The sequence below is a fragment of the Danio rerio genome, chromosome 12 (assembly GCF_049306965.1).
Source record: "Danio rerio strain Tuebingen ecotype United States chromosome 12, GRCz12tu, whole genome shotgun sequence".
Lineage (NCBI taxonomy): Eukaryota > Metazoa > Chordata > Actinopteri > Cypriniformes > Danionidae > Danio > Danio rerio.
In genome coordinates, this window is record NC_133187.1 from 38,105,657 (window position 1) to 38,128,192 (window position 22,536).

A 22,536-nucleotide genomic window follows, 5' to 3' on the forward strand; every position below is an offset into this window, starting at 1 on the left:
ATATTCACATTGATTCATGTTTGAGCAATGATGACCTGTGACGCTCGCCCTATATTGTTTAGCATGCTACTCCTGAATATTGGCTCTGAAATTGCATGTAAGCATGGCTTTATATTAAGTGTAATTCCTTCTTATTATTATTATTCAAACGGAGTTTCCTTATCCTATAAGAAGAGCCTGCTTCTAAATTATTCATGACTGCGCGTGCTTTCCGAAGGCAAGGAAGATCTGCCTGTGCCCAGTGCCAAGCTGTGAGACCCTACGTTGATGACTGGGTTATACAGCATCCACGGACCCATGGCACACAGTGTTTAGCTGTTCATGAAGGGTCGTGTGTGTTTGTTTCCATGATCCACAGGATTTCTGGCATGTTTTTCCCTGCGATTCTGTCAGTGCAGGTACAGCAAAGCTGTATGTGTATAGCAAGCATTTTTGTTGGGAGAGCATCGCCATGCTGCTGTGATTCACCTAAATCCTCCATTTTACCAGCAAGGCTAATGGTTAAATTAGACAGGGCAAGAGACCTGCTGCACTGAGTCTGCATTCAGACCCGGGGATTGAGGGAGAAGTCCTCATTTATAGTGCTTATATAAGCACAATTATCTTTACAATGATGTAAATTGTGGTTGTGTGTGTATATGAATTTACAAATAACAAATTGTAGCAGGGCATTAAATTACTGTTTATTTCTTTGCATTTTAACTTTGTAAACTTTAAAATCATGCGTCTCCTCACGGTTTGTGTCTCATTTTGTAAGCCAACTGACTACAGTTGTTCGCTCCCCTCCTTCGCCCCGGCTCTGCTGGCCACGCCCACTCCTGCCTCTAATTGCAAAGCTCCACGCCCATTATGAGATAGACTTGAACCGAAAGTGGGGGTTTTCATGGCGCTTTAAGGAGAGTAATAATATTGACCTTAAAATTGTTTCTTCATAGCCCAAGTGAACCGTGCTCTGGCACACCTCATCCAACCAGTCCAGGACCGGCCAAGTGAACCACACCTGAGGCCGATTCAGAGCACTCGCACCTCTCAAACGATTCGGAAAACAGGCCTGGGCATGGTTCGGATATAGCATAGTGTGAGTATGCCCTAAGTGTCAGTGAAAGACATAGCAAACACACATGCAGTGAAATTGTGCACAGTTTCTGCATTTTTAAGTAGTTGGAGTGTTGTCATACTAGCACTCGCCTCCCTCACCATAGTAAGCTACGGCAACATAGTGGATATGAGATAAATGACGTCATAATAACCGGTTATGATCTATTACTGAACCGATGCCGAATTTTCCGCATCTGCATCGCGGTGCACTGAAGAACCAATTAATTTTGACACCCCTAATAACAATAGACTACAGTTTTTATTTTAAAACTTTAACAGATTCCTAATGTTTTTTTTCTAATCATATATGATGTGATAAATTTGTATTTTAAAACATTTCTTTATTCTAAATCGTTAGGTAATATTTTTGCTACATTAAAACAACAAGCTAATCCAGCAAAAAATGTTACTAAAATGCAGTATTTAAATCTCATAAATAGATAGAAAATGAGGCGAATAACTGCAAAAAGGTCCACTTTTGGAGAAAAAAAGAACCACCCCTTTCACCAGGCTGACTACTGGCCTGAGAGGCAATGCAGACAGGAAGTGCTATACAGAGGAGCTGTTTGTACACAGAGAATTGAGTGCTATTAAGGGGGACGAGTATTATTATTATTATTATTATTATTATTATTATTATTATTGAGAGAGAAAGAGAAGGGTTTTCTACAGCTGGTTTGTCAAGCCCATTCACATGTGTGAAGCATACTTTAGAAATGAACAATGTTTGTCATTCGTAAACTGGTGCAAGTGTTGTGTCAGAGAGAAACTTTGGGTGCTTTTCTGTATTTTTGATGCTTGACCTCATTTTAGAATTACATGGGTAACCTGTATATATAAAATGTATAAAATAAAGGATACCTTTCCCAACTAGGTTGTCTATTAATGTTGAGTGACTATATTTGCAGAAAAATCAAGTTAATTCAAAGTAACTTTATACTCTTGTTCTATAGGTATTTCCAGCTTTTTGTTGTTGTTGTTGTTGCATTTTTCAAACTCATTTAATCAATTTAAGTCTCTTGTGTTATGTGTTTGCAAGTGCAAGCATAAGCATAAGCAAATAAATTACTGGCTGCAGTTCACTTAACAGCCACCAGTATCACTGTAAATCACATACAAAGCATACAGTATACTGTAGCTCCATTAAGATAAAGTACAATAAAGCTACTAGAATTGCTCACTTTCTGTGGACCGATACATGGTCCCAGGTTTTCTAGCTGGTATTTTTTTTCTTTGTTTTGTTTGTAGTGTTCTTTCGGTTGGTTTGCTTGACAATAGTTCAAGCAGAGGTTTCAGCATGAGGGCAAAAGTTGACTAGGAAAGGATCCAGAAGTTTTGTATATTCATGTAGCCGGTCTGCTGTTAACACTAGTCTTGATGCAGTATCACGTAACAGGTTTCTCCCATCACGAAGCTGAGATTTTCTAACCATCCTGGCGGTATTAAAGCCCACAAGGCCTGCGTCCAAATCCAAATGTGCTGTTGTTGTTGTTGACGTTGTATTCCCTCAACCCATTACTGAATATCTGGGAGCTTTATGAATGTATCAGATGAACTGTGGTTGTTAACTGCTTTGGCTCTTATTACAGAGACACTTTCAAACTGCAATGCTGCCCGGTGACAACTATTTCTCATGTAGTACTAAAAACAACATCAAATTGACCTTTGCTGGGGAATAGGGTAAACAAAATACTAAGATGTATCAACACCATAATTCTTCTGATGATTTGTTACAATATGATATGCAAACACTTTTTCTACAAATTGTATAAAAAATTATTCAAAAATATGCAAATGAAGCATTATTTCAGTTAAATATGCGCAAATCTGCACAACAGGTTCAGGTTTAAAATTCAGACCTTTTTTGACATTAGGCCCCGTTTACACACTCAGGTCTTGATGCCCAATTCTGATTTGTTGCCTATATTGGATTTTTTTTGCCTGTCTATTTACATATTCTTTTAATTGTGACCCACATCCGATTCGTGTGTTTACACTTGCCATACAATTTACATTAAGAATGCCTCAATAAATTCGATCTGCCTGTTTACTTGATAGCCCCATTGTCACATAAGCCCCTTTCACACAGTGATACCGGTAAATATCTGGAAAATTTCCGGAACGACTTTACTGGTAAATTCAAAAAAGCGCTGTTCACACAGGCGAGGACGTTACGGAAATTTTCCGGAAAAGAGCATTCACACATCCATTCTAAAATACCGGTAAATTCTGACATCATTCACCACAAATGAGCTTTAAACGGCTGCGCTTGTATTTGTAAACATTTGACTAAATTACAAACTCTGTGGATGATCAATATTGTGAACAACTTTCGCAGGATCACTTTCGCATGTCGAGATGTTCATAATATGTGCGTCTGCAGGCGCTCACAGGCTGTTTCAAAGGCACACGCAAAGCTTAAAGGTATACAAACAACGGCTTATCATAAGCATCTCATCGATGATTATTTACACAGTTGGCATTAAGAAGAACATATAAATCTGACTATCTGACTCTGTGATCTGACTAACTTCTAGCAGCTAAATGTGTCTGGAAAAATATTCAAAGGCTTTTATTCTCACAAACGGCGCGGACGTAAATGCATCTGACTGTTGTGATTGGCTAAAGCAGACGTCTCACGTCAGCACGTTCTAGACGTGTACGCGCTTATCACGGCAATCTTCCTTCTGCATTCACACAGCGCAGCAGTTCGGCAAATTGCCGGTAATGTTACAACTTCTCTTTCCGGAAAATAGCCAGAATGAATTTACCGGTATTTTCAAAAAGGACCTGTTCACACATACAACCTTTCCGTTAAATTGCCGGCAATATTCAATTTATATCTGATTTATTTGCACATATGAAGAGAGGCCGGAAACTGATTTCTGAATATCCAGTTGCATGCATTTTATTTGTGTGTACATGGTCATAGAACAGATTCGATCTGTCTCACATATGAGCAAAAAAATTGGGTCGGGATTGGGTCACATTTAACTGGCAGTGTAAACGGGACCTCATAGTTAAAGGTTTTTACAGAATGGATTTGGGGAATCATTTTGGCCCAATCCCAATTCAACCCCTTAGGCCTTACCCCTACCCCTCATTTTGCGCGTTCACGGGAAGGTGTAGGAGGAATTGCGTGTCCAAATTTTCTTTAGCTTGATGTGGTAGGGCTAAGGGTAAGGGCTAGATAGCCCTTGATACAGAGATTTTCTAGGACCACACTTGAAACCATGGGGTACGAATATTTCCCAGAATAACACCATCTACAACGGCAGCATGGCTGCAGCTGGAAGAAAGGACATGCACAAATTAGGTTTTGTTTGCATTAAACATAAAAAAAACCTTAAAACGCCAAAAAAACAAACAAAACAACATAAAACCAAAGACTATAGAATACACAAGACATGTCACTCGTATAGTTTTGAGTGGAAAAATGTAACAGCCTATTCACCTTATTCTCCGCCAACGAGTGGGCGCTGCCATTTGAATCTTTTTGGCTCGAGACTTCCGGTCTCATTCACTTCCATTCATTTTTAGACATTAAAAACTGCTCGTTTCGCTGATTGATGTTGCAAACTGATATTTCCTTATTATATTATCCTACTTGGTCTCTATAGTCATGCAAACATTTGTTTGTAGAGCAAGTAGTTTGACCATTTTCTGCCGTTTATTATTCCTAGTCATTTCTCCCATAGGCGACTGAATCGGAAGTTTAAAGACAATCGCGAAAACAGGCGCTCTTCCGCATTTTAGAATAAGGTCAATATGGTGAATAAAACCCCGTCTTCAAGTACAGGAGCCAATCCTTAACTTCTATAGACTAAGGATTCTTCGGAGGAGGGGCTCGGATCAGACGAGAGTTTCAGCAGATTTTATGTGATTCAAATGTTTATAATTAAGCTAAAGAGACAGTTATTGTTTACTTGTATTGGTGATTCCTAATATGAAATTTTATTGTGAGCTTGGCAGGCAATTTTGGAGAATTTGATGTTTGCCCATTCAAACAGAAAGCCCAAGGAATTGAGTTTTGAGACCCATGCCTTAAAGAGATTTTGATAAAACTAAGGTGTATGAAAAAGTGTTTTTGCCTGCAGTGTCTTGCCTTAATATCTCTGTTCTTTATCGTTCATCAAATCTTAAATGGGTCAGAAGTCTTGATACAAACACAACAATAGTTCTTCATCAGAAAGGCAACCTGGAACATCGGAACTAGGAGATATAATGATATGTAGACAAAGGTGGATGTGGTGTGGGAAGGATGTGTGTTTAAAAACAAAATAAGGGAGAGGATGAGAGTCAGAGTCACCTAGAACCTGCTGTATGAGTGAGCTAATGGTTAGAGGGACAGGGGGTTATGAAGTGTGTGAAAGGGAAAATGAATCAGAGCTCAACTATACAGTTGTGATTTATATCAATCTAGTTTAATAGCTATTGTCAAGGGCAAACAAGGGGCTTTTTCCTCTTCATGTGTGCGTGTGTGCGTGTGTGTGTGTGTGTGTGCGCGTGTGTTTTTACAAATAAGATAATATAAGCCCAACACTCATATGTGTGTATAAATAAATGTATTTGTGTTTACATGTACACTACCTGACAAAAGTTTTTCATCAATCCCAGTTGTAAGAGCAACATATAATAACTTGACGTCTAGTTGATCATTTGGAAAATTGGCAGAAGGTAGCTTTTTCAGATGAATCATCTGTCGAACAGCTTCCCAATCATCACAAACACTGTAGAAGACCTTTTGGAGCCCACATGGACCCAAGATCTTCATCGAAAGCAGTCAAGTTTGGTGAAGGAAAAATTATGGTTTAGGGGTTACATTCAGTATGGGGGCGAGCGAGAGATCTGCAGAGTGGATGGCAACATCAACAGCCTGAGCTATCAAGACATTTGTGCTGCCTATTACATTACAAACCACAGGAGAGGGCAAATTCTTCTGCAGGATAGCGCTCCTTCTCATACTTCAGCCTCCACATCAAAGTTCCTGAAAGCAAAGAAGGTCAATGTGCTCAAGGATTGGCCAGCCCAGTCACCAGACATGAACATTATTGAGCGTATCTGGGGTAAGAAGGAGGCATTGAAGATGAACCCAAAGAACCTTGATAAACTCTGGGAGTCCTGCAAGAACGCTTTCTTTGACATTCCAGATTACTTTATTAAAAAGTGATTGGAGTCATTGCAGAGATGCATGGATGCAGTCCTCCATGACTTTATATTCTATACTGTACATTATTTCTTTTAAGTGACAAGACTTTTGTCTAGGCAAAGTCGGACCTTACTCTCCAAATTATATAATTAAATATCAAGGCATGATCATATTTTATTTAGTTAAAATAAGCGTAATCTAGAGGACTTTGCCCTTCATATAAGCCACTTCTGATACCAAATGATCAACTAGAAGTCAAGTTATTATTTGTTGTTCCTAAAACTTGGATAGGCGACAAGACCTTTTTTCAGGTAGTGTAGATACGTGCTTGTTATCCTTTTGTTTTATGAATACTGTTGAGTGAGCCAAGACCACTGATGTCGCACAAGTCAAATTTGACATTTTTATATCAATGATCAGTTTAAAACTAGCATACAAGATTAAACTTATGCTAGATTAATGTGCTTTTAAATACTTTTCACAATAACCCACGCTAGACTGCGCCTCTATTGCTTAAAATAGCTCAAAAAGAACTCAACCACAACTTACCCTATTCATGGAAAATGCCTTATAATGTTTCAATAAGATGGGCTGTAAGTGTGTGTGTGTGTGTGTGTGTGTGTGTGTGTGTGCGCGCAGAAGGAATGAATGAATGAAATGTTTACAAAAAAAAAGTGTGTGTGTGTGTGTGTGTGTGTGTGTGTGTAGAGAGGAAAACGAGAGGGAGGATTTGATTTTATTGACTGGCCGTGGTTGAGACCCTGTATGGAGGGAAAAGCAGAGGAATTTCCCTTGCGGTCTGTGGTGCTTTTAGGAAGCAAAACGCTTTAAAAAAAGACCTCAGCGGAAACTGGGAAACGTCAGGCCAGGAGTCGGTGTGAAATTATTCCTGCCCTGAGAATACACACACTCACATACACACACACACATACCGTATAAGAAAAGCCTTTGCGTCTTTAGTCAATAGCGTTCACAGCTCCATCGGCATGATTGCAGGACCGCTTCTTTCCGAGCGGCTCTTTTGTATCAAATGTCTTCATCTCATATTCTTTCCATCGACTTGTGCTCCATGTAACTCAAGACAAAGCAACACGGTTTGCTGAGGCATGTTTTAAAAGCCAAGCTGGACAGTCAAGAGATAGAAGAGTGTTAGCAATGCTTGTATGAGATCATGTTCATTTCCATTTGTTTGTGTCTTTGTAGTTTCCATTTTACGGGCCAAGGCGATCGTATTCCACCAATGTGGCCCATTTTAGTCTTTTAAGTCATTAGTTATTTTTAAGTCCGTAGCTATTCTTTTTAACAACAATAATAAAGCCAATAATAAAGCAGAACTCTCTTAAGGACATTTTTGCAAAGTGACAGCAGGGAAAATTTGAGAATTTTGATCATGTGTCAACACTAAAAGACTTATTATTTTATTTATTTATTTGCTTGTTGTTTTCTGATTGTATATTTATTAAGGAAATGTTCTTACCATGAAAATAGCCTTTGATGCTCACATGGCATTAAATAAAAATTAATCTTCATCTAACAATATAATAATTTCATGTTAATTTTGAGACCCAAGATCTTAATATTTAAAAATAAACGTGCACAAGTATGTACATACATTTCAAATTCAAATCTTGCTTGTAATATTACTCAAATTTTCATCATTAATCTAATGTTAATTAATTCAATTTATCTATTTCTTCAGCGCCTTTACAATGTAGATTGTCACAGCAGCTTAACATAGAAATTCTAATTGATACTGTGTCAGTTCCATTTTCAGAGTTTAAGGGTGCTTTCACACCTACACTTTTGTTTCGGAACGTATCTCGTTTGCACAGTTAGCGCGGTTTGATTGGCATATGTGAACAGGGCAATCGCGCTCTGTTCCGCGCCAAAGTAATCGCTCAGAGATTGCTTTAATGAGGTGGTCTCGGCTCGATTGAAACGAACCCTGGAGCGGTTCGATTGCAGTGAGAAAGCAATCCGATCCGAGCCCGGTAATATCTCAGTGTTTTATGGATATGTAATAGGCTTACGGCTATATGAAGAGAGAGTTATGAGTATGGCGGGAAGTTTCGCGAGTCTCCGGATGCCCGCAAATGAGTGATGATCTCCCGGTAATCTTGCGTCTCCCTCCCGGTCCTCAAATAGGCATCGTCGCGCACCCTTATCACCTCTCCTCACTGCATCTCTCCTCAGACACGTCACGCACGCACACCCTGTTAATCACCACCAAACCACCACCTCTCCTGACAGCTTAGCGGGACGCTGCAAAATAAACCCTGACACTCTGACCAAGGAGAGTTTACTCGCACGTGACTTGTTTTAGCTCTTTTGGTCCGTTTAGAAACTTTGCAGTGTGAAAGCGAACCACTCCAAGAGCAAAGAGCAACAATGTAACATTTGTAATCTCTGTTTCGGAACAACTGAATCGATTCACAGGTGTGAAAGCACCCTAAGTTCAGTTCAGTTCAGTTCAGTTTGGGTTAATTTTCACTGCAAAAAATCCAAACACTGGAAAGCAAATCCATCGATCCGCAGCTTGACAAGTTCCAAACCAAGCAAGCCAGTGGCGACAGTGGCGAGGAACAACACTTCACCAATTGACGGAAGTAAATAGAAAATAGGCCTAGAGGAAAATCAGGCTCATTTGGGCACGACCATTTCTCCACTGTCCAAACTTCATGTGCAGAGCTGCAGTCTAGGTGCCAGAGGCTGGAGAAGGCTGGATTAATACAGGTACTATTGTTTATTGGCCTTAAAAGAGTTGAATCATATCTGCTAACATGCGTAAATTGTGAAGACGTCTATTTGATGATTTGTTTTTTTAACTGGAAGACGTATTTGTTAGAGCTTTTGATGTAAAATATGACTTTTAATATGTTTTAAATTTCAGATGTTTGTATAGCAAAAATTTTAAGACATTCATCAGAACTTTAAACACAGCAAATGCTCTCTAGAGCTAACAATCTTTATACTACACAGTGCAGGATAAAAGTCATCTGAAAAGGAATGAGGACATAAAAGACATTTATGAATTGACAAGAGATTGTGTTATATATATATATATATATATATATATATATATATATATATATATATATATATATATATATATATATATATATATATATATATATATATATATATATATATATATATATATATACGTTTTATATACTAAAGTTTCAAACCAAATTTGGGTCAAAGATGGACAAACCCCATATATAAAAAAAAAATATATATATACAGTTGAAGTCAAAATTATTACCCTTTCTGTCATTTTGTTTTCTTTTTCAAATATTTGCCAAATGATGTTTAACAGAGCAAGAAATATTTCGCAGTATTTCCTATATTTTTTTCCTGGAGAAAGTTTCATTTGGTTTGTTTTGGTTTTTATTTTTTAAAACCATTTAAAGGTCAATATTATTAGAGCCTTTAAGCAATATTGTTTTTTCGATTGTCTACAGAACAAACCACTGTTATACAATGATTCGCCTACTACCCTCATTAACCAAGTTAAGCCGTGTCACTTTAAGCTGAATACTAGTATCTTGAAAAATATCTACTAAAATATCACAGTGTTTCCTCTAGGGTTTTTTCCAGGTGTGGCAGCCGGGGCAGGCCTTTTACACAAATCTACAAACTACCTATGGCGTCATTTCAATGACAAATGGAGAAATTTTGTGAGCACAGTATTACAAGTTGGGATCGCATTTATGTAATACGAACCTCTTTGTTTGTGCGCTGATTTCTTTTATTCATTTACAAAACTTCTTGCACACCCTCAAATATACACTGCTCAGTGGAGATCTTCTTGTGCGCTCTCAAATAAACTTTGCTGAAGTGCGATTTAGTGCTTTTATGTCACGAGTATTTCTCCAACATTTATTAGATTAGATTTGGAATATTAGATATTGCTATTAGATTTGGAATATTTATGAATGTTTCCAAGACACCTACAGAGCAGTATTAATGCATCCTGAAGTAAAGTGAAACGGCTATAAACTCCAGCAAGATGAAGTCATTGTATGCAGAGCGCAGAGCCATAGATTTTTAATTTATTAATATTTATAGAAACTGTGTTCATATTAACTGAAAGCTATGTCATGTTTGCTGGCCTCACGAACCTGTCAGTCAGTCAGTCAACATGTCACCTTAAAGGGTTAAACAAAAAATGCACAGCACTACTGCAGAAAAGTCTGCGCTGTTATAATTCACTTACCTTTTTAATGCGTTTTAGTGCGATTCTAACCCGCTATTAAAAAAACAACAACAACAATGACTGTTTGTTTTAAATGAGAAGCTGTAATGTAGCCGTGGGTGTGGCGCCCTGCCATGGAAGAATGAATGTAGCGAAATCCATGTATCATTTATCAATAACTCATGAAATGAGTTATTAAACCTGTTATGTTTAAAAATGTGTTGACAAAAATCATATACAGGGAGCTAATAATTCAGGAGGGCTAATAATTCTTATTTCTGCATGTGTTATGATGTTATGTATGTAATGTTATGTTTACATTATAAATGTGTAACCCTGCCGGTTCTACACCACCCAACCCACTTCGAAGTGGGATTGAACCGGCAACTCTCTGCATAGGAGTTGGTTGCTCTAGAAACAGATGCTAGTGCCCATAGTCTTTAGCCTCCTTGTTAGAACATCTTTTTGGGTTCAGAGGAGTGAGGTTTACTTGTTTACACTTGTTTAACAGCACTATTATGAAGTCCTAATCTGTAACCCTGCGTCACACAGATAACAACCTGCGTGATTTACAGCCTCCTGAAAGCTCTGAACTTCTCCTTCAGTCTTACATTGACAGATTCGGGCTGAGGGAATTCATCTGATACGCCTGTAATCACAACTGCAGTAAGTCAGTGCTGATTGACAGATGCTGACCTTTGCTGAAAGCGGAGGGCAAGAGGGCTTCAAATATTTTATTGTTCTTTCAATGGTCCTGTGGGTATAATGATGGGGTAATGGGACCCCCAACATGCATATAAAGAGCTCTTTATCTGTAAGCCGAGTGCATTTAGCCTATTTTTGCAGTGGAGGGTGAAAGCGGATCTGTACCTGAGAAAAGAAGCTGAAGAGCTTTGAACAGCTGCAGAGATGCATCTAAGAAAGTGAGAGTTAGTTAACAAGTGAGAAATTAGCTTCATTTAGAGGTGGGTCATATAGTGTGTGTGTGTGTGTGTGTGTGTGTGTGTGTGTGTGTGTGTGTGTGTGTGTGTGTGTGTGTGTGTGTGTGTGTGTTATTTATGTGTGACTTATTTATGTACTTGTTGCGTATCATCCCTTGTGTATTGATATTTTTCCATAAGTCTGTCGCAGCTGCAGGTGGTTGAATATAGCAGGGATACAAACACTGATGAAGAGCTGAGATCAGCATTTTCCATCATAGTCCAGGCTGGTTTTTGCTGGTTTCAGTAGTTCTGGTTTGGTGCTGATGTAGGTAGAAGTGGAACATAATTCTAATATTTAGGAAGAAAGCTAACCGATATACACTCACTGGCCACTTTCTTTGGGACACCTTTCTAGTACCGGGTTGGATCCTGTTTTGCCTTCAGACCTGGATTAATACTTTGTGGCATAGATTCAACCAGATACTAGAAATATTATTCAGAGATTTTGGTCCAATTTGACAGACAGCATCAAGCAGTTGCTGCAGATTTGTGGGCTGCACATCCATGATGTGAATCTCCCATTCCACCACATCGCAAAGGAGCTCTATTGGATTAAGGTTTGGTTTCTGTGGAGGCCATTTGAGTACAGTGAACAATACTCAGGTAGGCTGTGGCATTGACACAATGCTCAATTTGTACTAATGGGCCCAAAGTGTGGCAAGAAAATTTCCCCCACACCATTACACCACCACCAGCAGCCTGAACTATTTATACAAGGCAGGATGGATCCATGTTTTCATGTTGTTGAGGCCAAATTCTAACCCTACCATCTGAATGTTGAGACTCATCAGACCAGGCAACGTTTTTCCAATCTTCTATTGTCCAATTTTGATGGGCTTGTGTAAATTGTAGCCTCAATTTCCTGTTCTTATCTGACAGGAGTGGCACCCAGTGAGGTCTTTTGCTGCTTATTTACTGTAAGTTAATGTTGCCTTTCTATCATGGCACCAGTCTGGCCATTCTCCTCTGACCTCTGGCATCAAGGCATTTGCACTCACAGAACTGCCGCTAACTGAATATTTTCTCTTTTTCGGACCATTCTCTAAACCCTAGAAATGATTGAACGTGAAAATCCCAGTATCAGCAGCTTCTGAGATACACAGACTAGCCCGTCCGGCACCAGCAACCATTCTGATGCTCGGTTTAAACTGCAGCAGATTGTCTTGACCATGTATATATATATATGTATATATATATATATATATATATATATATATATATATATATTTTAGGGATGTAACGGTATTGTAAATACCGTCATACCGCAATATTAATTTTTTTCGATATTACCGAAGTCGCATGACTCGGTAAAACTATAGGTCTTCAGAGAAAATTTGCTCAGGCGAATGAAGCGAACGGGAGGTAGCGAAAACTACAATTCCCATCAGCCCATGCTTGACCATCATCCCTTGCGGTCTGTTGTCGCTACAGATCCAGTAATGCGGAAATGGAGTGTGCTGCTAGAAGCGGGGATGAAAAAGAGCTGGAAAACTCTAAAGCGGGTGTTGTCGCCGCGCGCGTACTGAATAGTGGTGTTGTCGCGCGAGTTCTTATCAGCTGTGTTGTCGCGCGCGTACTGAATAGCTGTGTTGTCGCGCGAGTTCTTATCAGCTGTGTTGTCGCGCGCGTACTGAATAGCGGAGTTGTCAGCACACTGTTCAGATTGATGCAGACATGAGATCTCTATCTTACTCATGGTTTGTCCTCTCAAGTGGGGGAAAGACAATGCACAACGTTACCCACTGCTGTCAACCAAGTCATATCTCTCTTGTCCCAGAAACCTCAGTCCCAAATGAGAGGGGTGGATGCGAGGAAAAACAAAAACTATTTTGCTCCTGGGACGTATTTCATGCTCTTCAGAAATGTATATGGGGGTATGTTTTCAGAATAAGCCTGGGTTGCCTACTACATAAGGAATACAAGATACACATGTATGTGTTTGTGTGTGTACGTGTGTCACCTTTCAAAATGTCCTGTCAAAGTTAATAAAATGTCCAAATTTTTTATTTAATTGCTTTTCTTTACAAAAAAATTTAACATCCACAGGACCAAATGGATTAAATAAATGACAAATTTCTTTTTCAGATGAGCCATTCCTCTGCACAAATTAGCTTACAGATGACAGTAACCGCAGTATGGCACAGTGCATGACCTCAGCAATCCTCCTTTGTTTTGTGTTTACATTGAGTCACCATAGCAGAGTAAATGGCATCAGAGTAGCGGGCAACAGTGGCAGTGGATCTGATACATTGAGATGAATGGTGTGAAAGGGGAAGGTGATCTCTGTCCAGGTCAGGAGAGGGACAAACCCAAGAGAGAAGTCAGTGACGCTTCTCCTCCATCCAGAACAATAGACGGATCCAGCTGCTGCTCGGACAGTCACTGCATCACAGAGGACCTGACTGGGAACCTGTTTACCCGTGTTTAGTGCAGTCGTGCCCAGGCCGGACAAACACACACATACACACACACACACATGAGTTCCGTCAGTAGTTTATCAAGCATCCTCTTCAGTGTTTGCTGCTGTCATTGTCAACATGACTTCTCACCTCGCCTTTGCTTACAGTCACAACAAAGCCATTTGAGCGCTTTTTGAAGGTCTGAACAAAGTCTGAAGAATAGTTGTTTTGCTTTGTTGTTGTATTTTGGGTTCGCAGGCTCAGACTACACAGTTCGTTTTCTGGCAGTTTGATGAAAAGAAGACAATAACAATGTAAAAATGTGCACTTAAGGCCCCTAGATCTGTGTCTTTATCTTAAACTGTAATTAAATGTATTATTTAAAAGTACAATTAATGTAATTTTCTGCCAAAAATGCACCACAACAAAGAGAAATGTCCTTCCTGCAGTTTCATTAGAATTTTTTTCCAAGAACTATAGCTTACAAACTTTGCTATATATGAGGATGACAGCTGAACTAGCAGCAAAATATGTCTACAACATATTGCTGTGGTCACACTTGAGTTTGAGGATGCAAAATTTTGTCATACAGTGCTGTGAAAAGGGGCGGGATTAAGCAAGATGGTTAAATTAGACATTTAAAAAAGAAAGCGATTGGTCGAAGCTTGAACTTTGCATTGCAATGCAAAAAACTGTAAATCTTATTGCATGAGCTTGTATTTCTGGTGTGTCGCATTCGCTAGCGTATCAATGAATGTCTATGGGGCGAAAGTGCAGTGTGACTGCGGCTTATTCATTCGTTTTTCTTCAGCTTAGTCTCTTTGTTCATCAGGGGTCGCTACAGCGGAATGAACTGCCAACTTATCAAGCATAATGTTTTTCACAGTGGATACCCTTTAAGCTGCAACGCAGTACTGGGAAACAGCCATGCTCTCTCATATGCACACACATACAGACAATTTGGTTTTTGTTCAATTCACCTGTACTGCCTGCCTTTGGACCGTGGGGGAAACCGGAGCACCCCTAGGAAACCCATGCGAACACAGGGAGAACATGCAAACTCCACACAGATATGCCAACTGGCCTAGTCTGGACTCAAATCAGCAACCTTCTTTCTGTGAGGCGACAGTGCTAACCACTGAGCCAGCCTGTTGCCCTAAATGCAGCTTAAACCATTATTTATCCAATGATTTAATCAGAACTAATTTGCATTATTTAAATAATCTACAGTTTAATAATTTTAATTATTATAATAATATTTGAGGCATTATCTGTTTTTCTGTCATTTATTTCTCCTTTATTGTTTATTTTATTAATGGGAGATGTACTGTAAGTATATTCCATATTTAATACATAGTAAATCAAACTAAATGTTTACTATTTTAGGTCCGTTAGGATTACCTAAATGATTTACATTTACTAAATTCCAGAATAATGAGAATTTTTTTGAGAATTTTTTTTATGAATTTCTAGACAGTCAAAAGTTTGCATACATTTCCTTGGTATTTTTTTAGCTTTGCTTTTAAACTGTATAACTTTGGTCAAATGTTTGGTTATCCTTTCACAAGCTTCTCACAATGGTTTGAAGGAATTTTTTCCCCTTCTCCCTGACAGAACTGGTGTAACTGAGTCAGATTTGATGGATGCACCAAGCTTTTTCAACTCTGCCCACAACGTTTCTATAGGATTGACATCAGGGCTTTGTGATGACCCCTCCAAAACATTCACTCTGTTGTCCTCAAAGCACATTTTAACTAATTTGGCAGTATGCTTTGGGTCATTTTTTGGAAGACCCATTTGTGGCCAAGTTTTAATTTCCTGGCTGATGTCTTGAGATGTTGCTTCAGTATTTCTACATAATGTTCTTTCTTCATGATCATTTGTCATCCTCCTTCAATGAACTGAGAACATGTTCTTTTCTTTTTTTATACGAACAATATATTCTTTTCCATAAAAAAAGAACCATACTGAATTATAATATTTATCAGAATATCTCTGTAAATATCTTCCATACTCTAAAGTGAGGAGGAATCTGCCAGCTGTTTTGAGCAGCTTACATAGTCAGCTGTGGCTGTGTTCGCTTATGACAGCTGTCATACCAGAAATTATACTCCATTTTATAGTATGGCTGTTTGTTTGATCTCCATTTTATTCCACTGTTGTTTGTTTGATCTGAAAATTGTATTTATCAAAATAATTTTCCAGAAGTTGTATATATATTGGTCCAGTTATGTTTTACATAATGTTTACTTAAATCTTTCTAGAATATAATTTAAGAAATTGTAATAAAAATTATATTTAATATTTCATAAATACACTTAAAATGAGCCCACATTTATTCATTAGAAAATATTACAATTTCAGTAAACTTGAATATGCACACTGCTTTACCATGTGTAAAGTGTTTTTTAATGTATTAAACTATTCAATAATTTTTTTAGTTGTGAATAATAAAAGTAATCAATTGCATCAGTGCTGTACTAAAACATTCTGGGTTATTAACTCAATGCAGGGTCAAATAAGGACAAATAATTAGCCTCAAAGTTGGGCTTGTCGATATTTGACCCAACATTGTGTTACAACAATTATTTAGAGTGTAATGTTTAAAGAGTCAACTTTAAGCTATTTTTATATGACGGTTTTAATAGATCATATTCATTCATCCATTTATTCATCTTCCTTCAGCTCAGTCCCTTATTTATCCGGGGTAACCACAGCAGAACGAACCGCCAACTATTCTATCATATATTTTGCACAGTGGATGCCCTTCCAGCTGCAAACTAGGAAACACCCATACACATATTCACAATGGGCAATTTAGTTTATTCAATTCCCCTATAGAGCATATCTTTGGATTGTGGGGGAAACCGAAGCACCCGAGAAAACCCACGCCAACATGGGGAGAACATGCAAACTCCACACAGAAATGCCATCTGGCCCAGATGGGACTCAAATAGTGACCTTCATGCTGTGAGGCGACCACTGAGCCACTGTGCCACCATAGATCATATTTCATATTATTTAATATGTTTATTTAATTGTTTTAAGTTCATTTATTTATTTGATTAACATGTTTTACACTCTAAAATATGCTGGGTAATTTTTGCGGTATTATATGGACAAAACCAACTGCTGTGTAAATATTTTTTTTACGTAACAAAGTAACCAAATTTTACCCATTATTTTTGATCCATTATTTCATATTTGTAATGCTATTGTCAATTTTTCTGACATCAATTTTATTTTATTTTATTTCAGAACCAGACAACTACGTAACAAAACCTCATGTGTTTCCCAGTGAACTGCTTTTGTGATACATTGGACAGTAAAGTCTTTCTACAGTACAGGAAACTGATGGAGGGAATCAAGAAACGTGAACACAAACACACTCTTCTCTCTCTGTTTCCTGAAGGTAGGATGTGGCACGTTATATTTAGATCACAGCTGTTCAACATAATAAAAATATTTAAGGCCCCCTGTGGCCAACAGGAGATGAGACTATTTCTTCAGAAGTCATAAACTCCAATATTTTATAGAAACTCTATCAAAGCACTAACAAAATCAGTTAATATGCCATGTTGAGGATCTTATGTGCAATTTTTCAAAATGGTAAATTTTTACTGCAATCAGGAGTGCAATACGTATTCAAAAATGATGCTGGATGAAAATTATATATAAGAAAAAGTAAAAAATACAGTTATAAATTGTAATTATTTACTTACTTTATTTACTTGTTTTACTTGCTTATCTTACTTATACTTTACTTCTTATACTTACTTGACTTATTTACTAAACTTACTTTACTTACTTATTTACTTATTTACTTTATACTTATTTACAGTACTTACTTTACTTATTTACAATACTTACTTTACTTACTTTACTTACTTATTTACCTTATTTACTTACTCACTTTACTTACTTTACTCTTTTACTTTAATTACTTTCTTATGTACTTTACTTACTTTATTAAATTACTTTGCTTTGCTTTCCTTAGTTTCCTTTATTCATTTACATACTTGCTTTGCTTACTTTATTTACTGTACTTCATTTATTTGCTTTGTTTTGCTTTACTTACTTTATTTACTTCATTTATTTGCTTTGCTTTGCTTTGCTTTACTTACTTTACTTACTTAATTACTTACTTGCTTATTTATTTATTATAAGCTTGGTTGAAATGTCATCAGTTATTTAAATATTAAAACCAAAAAAAAATTTTTTTTGTTTTACAATTCAAGTGGTCCTTCATTTTTTTCCATAGCAGTAAAAAAAGTTGAAAAGCTTGATGCTTGAATCAATAATTTTTACATTATTGTAAAGTAAATATTCTAGCCTACAAGACTTAAAAGTCAAAAGTTTTATTCCGACTTAACCTTCTGCTACATTTTTTTTTCTCTAACACTTGGTAACCACACATAATATATATACACATAATATATACTGTACTGTATTTGTCAGGGCATATCAAAACATTTTAGGGGGCCTAGAATCACCTTAGATCCCAGAGGGTTAAGCACATGCGTCTGATTTTGTGTATTGTTTCCATATTTAAAGGTGCTGTATGTAAGTTTTTGACTTCTCTAAAGCTTAAAAATACAATAATATGTTTGCAGATAAGAAACGTGCTACGTGAACATTCTTGTTCATCTGATAAACAATGCTAAGGTCAGTTATTCTGCTTTGAAAGTGTGTTTTCTGTGCCAGAACACTGTCTTTGCTTTGGTTCCTTTAACCTGCTTATTGACACTTTAGGCAATTATATTTCAGCACCCTGGGTTGCCTTGGTGGAAAACCGCGTATTTCATATTTAAAAAATATTCCCTCTATCGTGTGCTGTTGTTGTATTTTAGAACAGGATTTAAATCAGCCTTTAGGTTTGATCGTCAGACTCGCACCTCATTCTGGCAACCTGTGCTTGCGTTTGTTTTGATTCAGGAATGCAATACCTAGTTCATCCACTGGGTGTCAAACTTACATACTGCACTTTTAATGTGCAAAAGACTGTGAAAAGCTGCGTCCCAAATCGCATACTTATGCACTATTCTACGCCATTTTGTAGTATAAATAGTGTAAGTAGTGTGTTCACACTGAAAACTCTAAAAATAATAAGTGCACTTTAATTACCCGGATGATGCACTCAGTCAGCCGCTAAAATGAAGTGTGTAATGATGGACACTTCACGCACTCAACGACCGCATGTTTGCTTACGTAGCGGAAAGGGCGGAGCTATCAGACGCACATGTTGAATAACTTTATTTATTTTGGATGGTGAAAGCAAAATTCTCCTACGAGAGTGATTATAGCGCCTCCCGATGTTGAATGCGGCAATACTCACGGCAGGTATTATTTGATAATTCTGTTGCTTATTTCACTGATTTGGCAACTGTCAAACGTCATCAGGAAAACGGTTTGAATTTCCGCTTAGTAAAAAAACATTAGTGTGCCATTTGGGACACCACTACATACATATACTATCCTGTTGAGTGTGTAAGTGCATAAGTACATAGTGCATGAGTGCATAGTGTATAGTGTGCCATTTGGGACGCAGCTAAAGACTTTGAATGAAGATTGTTAAAAAAATGCAACTAGTACTTTTAAATTGTAAACAGTTAGTTTCAATTGTAAATGAGTACAGTTCAAATCCCTAAAAAATATTACATAAGTGCACTTACTACTTCAGTACTTTACACGTCTGTTCACAATGAAGAGCACAAAGTGTCAGTATGTTTGATCTGAGATCTTCGGTCATCTGTTAATCATCAGTTTGGGTGAATGAAACATTAGGAAGTGTATGGACATGCGGACATGTGTCTTTGCTTTCACGAGGGTCAGTGGTGTCCGTCCCACCCTGGGATTTCCCATTATAGAGTCTGTGTGTGTAAGAGGAAAACACCATGTTGACCTCAGCTGAGTGTGTGTCAGTTCAGACAGCTGCTCACTGCAATGCTGGACAGCTGTTCAGATAGAGAGGGAGAGAGAGTATTGGATTGTGTGTGGGCTTGAAAGGGACAATAAGTATTTGAGAGTCGCTTGCTGTTTTTAAACGCGGTGTTCCCGTTTTTCTGTGCGGTTCTAAGTTTCCATGCAGGCCAGATAGGGAAGTATTTTAACCAGCTGAGCGGGAAAGAGGAGACAGCTGTGCTGAAATCTGAAGCAGCATCAGACAAGCTTTTAAAAATAAAACCTTCATCCCTTCAGAAGAGTTGTTTTTATCGTGTAAAGCAAGGTCACTGAGGGGGGAAAGTGTGCTCTTCCTTTAATTGTCTTAATAATACCCCTTTTCCACAGTGGAGAGTATCCTCAGTGACCTGACATCTATCTATCCATCTATCAATCCGTCTATCTGTTCGTCTGTCCATCCGTCATGATGTCCAGCTATAGTTCTGTCTGTCTGTCTGCACTCAAAAAAATGATATGTTGGTGTTAATTAACTTTTTTTTGTCCACTGGTTCCACGTAACCGAGTTAAGTTACCTTTAAGAAAGAATATTAATTTTAGTGAACTTAAGTTAGTTACATAAAGGTAATGTAATGTTGTTTAGTTCAATCAACGTAACATTTATAGTTTAGCTTTAATCAATGTAGTTATTTAAGTTCAATTATTCTAAAATTGATATTGTTATGTTTAACCAAATAAAAAAACAGGTTCCGTTTCATTGAGTTTATTCAATAGAATTTTTACAGTTTTACACATTTTCCAGCAATCAAATGATTATCAAAATCTAAATATTGTCTTTATCTGTATCTTCACTAATTACAATAAGTTAAAATATTAATACTATTAAAATAATAGTAAGTATGAAGGAAATTAAAAACAATAAATGATTTACAAAAATAAGCTTACAAAAGCATCATAAAATACACTTTTCAAAATAATACTTTTCATATATTACAAAAAACATTCAAAAATAATATTCTGCCTTCAAATGATTGACAAAAATATACTTCGAAAAATTAAGTCTTCTTTTGTAAACTATACTGTACCTTCTTTACACTGAAAAAGCAGATAACACTTCAGTTGTTCAAAGAAAGATTAACATTTTCAGGCAAAGTAACATGATCTGCACTACACCATAAATTAGACCAACCATCACAGAACATGCAATAGCTACACACATTCATCTCTCTGGGCACCATTTCTGCACATTTGCACCAGACACTTTCTTACAACCACTCCCTATATCTAAAGAAAAAAAAAAACAAACACAAAAAAAACATTGTGCATGAAGTTTGCTTTACACAGGTAAGTGGGCTTGACAAACCACATGTAAAAGCATTCTTAATTCTTAACATTGTTTGTATAATTAGCACATCTTGGGTGTATCGCCTCTTCTTGTTTATTTGCTGAATGTGTCCTCAATTGTAAGTCACTTTAGACAAAAGAGTCAGCTAAATGTTAATGTAACTACTGTAGATTCATAAGGTGGTGTTGCACATCAAGGTTTGTGCTTCATCATGCCCAGCATCCTAAAAAGATAAAAGAGGAAAGTTAAAAGAGGAAATACAAAATGTTTAAAAATAATAATAATAAAATAAAATGTAAATCGCTTACCATGTACTCCCTTACTTAGGGGCTTTGAGGATGCATTCACACCATTTTTCCACTGGTGATGTTCTAAATGACATGAAATGACAATTAGTAATTTACTAAATAATTAATAATTAAAATTACTAGTAATTTTTACTGTACATCATTTTAATGTGTGTATAGGCATCTAAAGGCATAGTACCTGGATTATCCACAGTCTCCTCGGCCAGATATGGGACTTTAGAGGTTGAGCTGTAAACCTGTGAGGGAGAAAATAGATGTGAGTGAGCAAAGATTTGTAATAATAAAATATAATAATATAAATATATACAATTTAGAATAATATATTTATAATAATAAAAATGAAAAAAATAAAACACTGCAAACTACTAAACTTAAAAGTTTAAATGTGTTAGATGACCAAACAAATAAGCTTACATTAAATATTTCAACATGCTAGATGTCATCCTATTGAAGTGTCACATATGCTTGTCAAGATTTTTTTTAATTTAATTTTTTAAGTTAACAGGCTTGAATAATAACATTGTGCCAACACCACCTTTTAATTAATATTATGTAAGTTATCAAAACTAGCATTCAAACTTGACAAACAGCTTGACACTCATTTAAAATAGAGACTATCAAATCAAATCAAAAATCAAATCACTTTTATTGTCACATTATCAGCAGCACGTGCGTTATGATAAGTGAAAAGCTTAGACTATTCTAACATGACTATTCCTTACTACCATTGTTTGCAACTTTATTTTGGGGGAGTTACCATATACAAAGTATAAAATTTCACAGGAGTGCAAAAAAACTACAAATTTATCTGTCATTAATGTAAAAAAGAAACAGGGAACATGGCAATTTCATAACAATACTATACACAAACACAACAGAGTATTACAAGGGAGTACATTAATGATTCAAATGTTGTCACAGCCTCAATATAAATACAAAAAAGTAAATAAAATCTCACCTGTGTGTCCACATTGGGCAAAGCTTTGTGCACGTTCTCAATTTGTACTGTAATCTTCATCTTTTGATTGCCATAATATGGCGCCGAGCTGAGAGTGATCGTTGTGGTTTGAATCTTCTTACTTCCTGTGTTGTTTTGAAACTGCGCATGTGCAGATATTACTCCACCTATTGACCAAAATGCAGTACTGCAGAAGCAAC

The 22,536-nt window shown here is 37.1% G+C and overlaps 1 long non-coding RNA gene across 1 annotated transcript; it reads right to left on the reverse strand.

Moving 5' to 3' along the window:
• Positions 1-20,476: 20,476 nt before the first annotated feature.
• LOC141376853 (uncharacterized) lies at positions 20,477-22,465 on the reverse strand. The gene is made up of 4 exons (XR_012388120.1): positions 22,337-22,465; positions 21,557-21,614; positions 21,379-21,441; positions 20,477-21,293 (listed from the first exon to the last, which is right to left on the reverse strand). It is a non-coding gene; the product is annotated as an uncharacterized lncRNA (long non-coding RNA).
• Between the last annotated feature and the right edge of the window lie 71 nt (positions 22,466-22,536).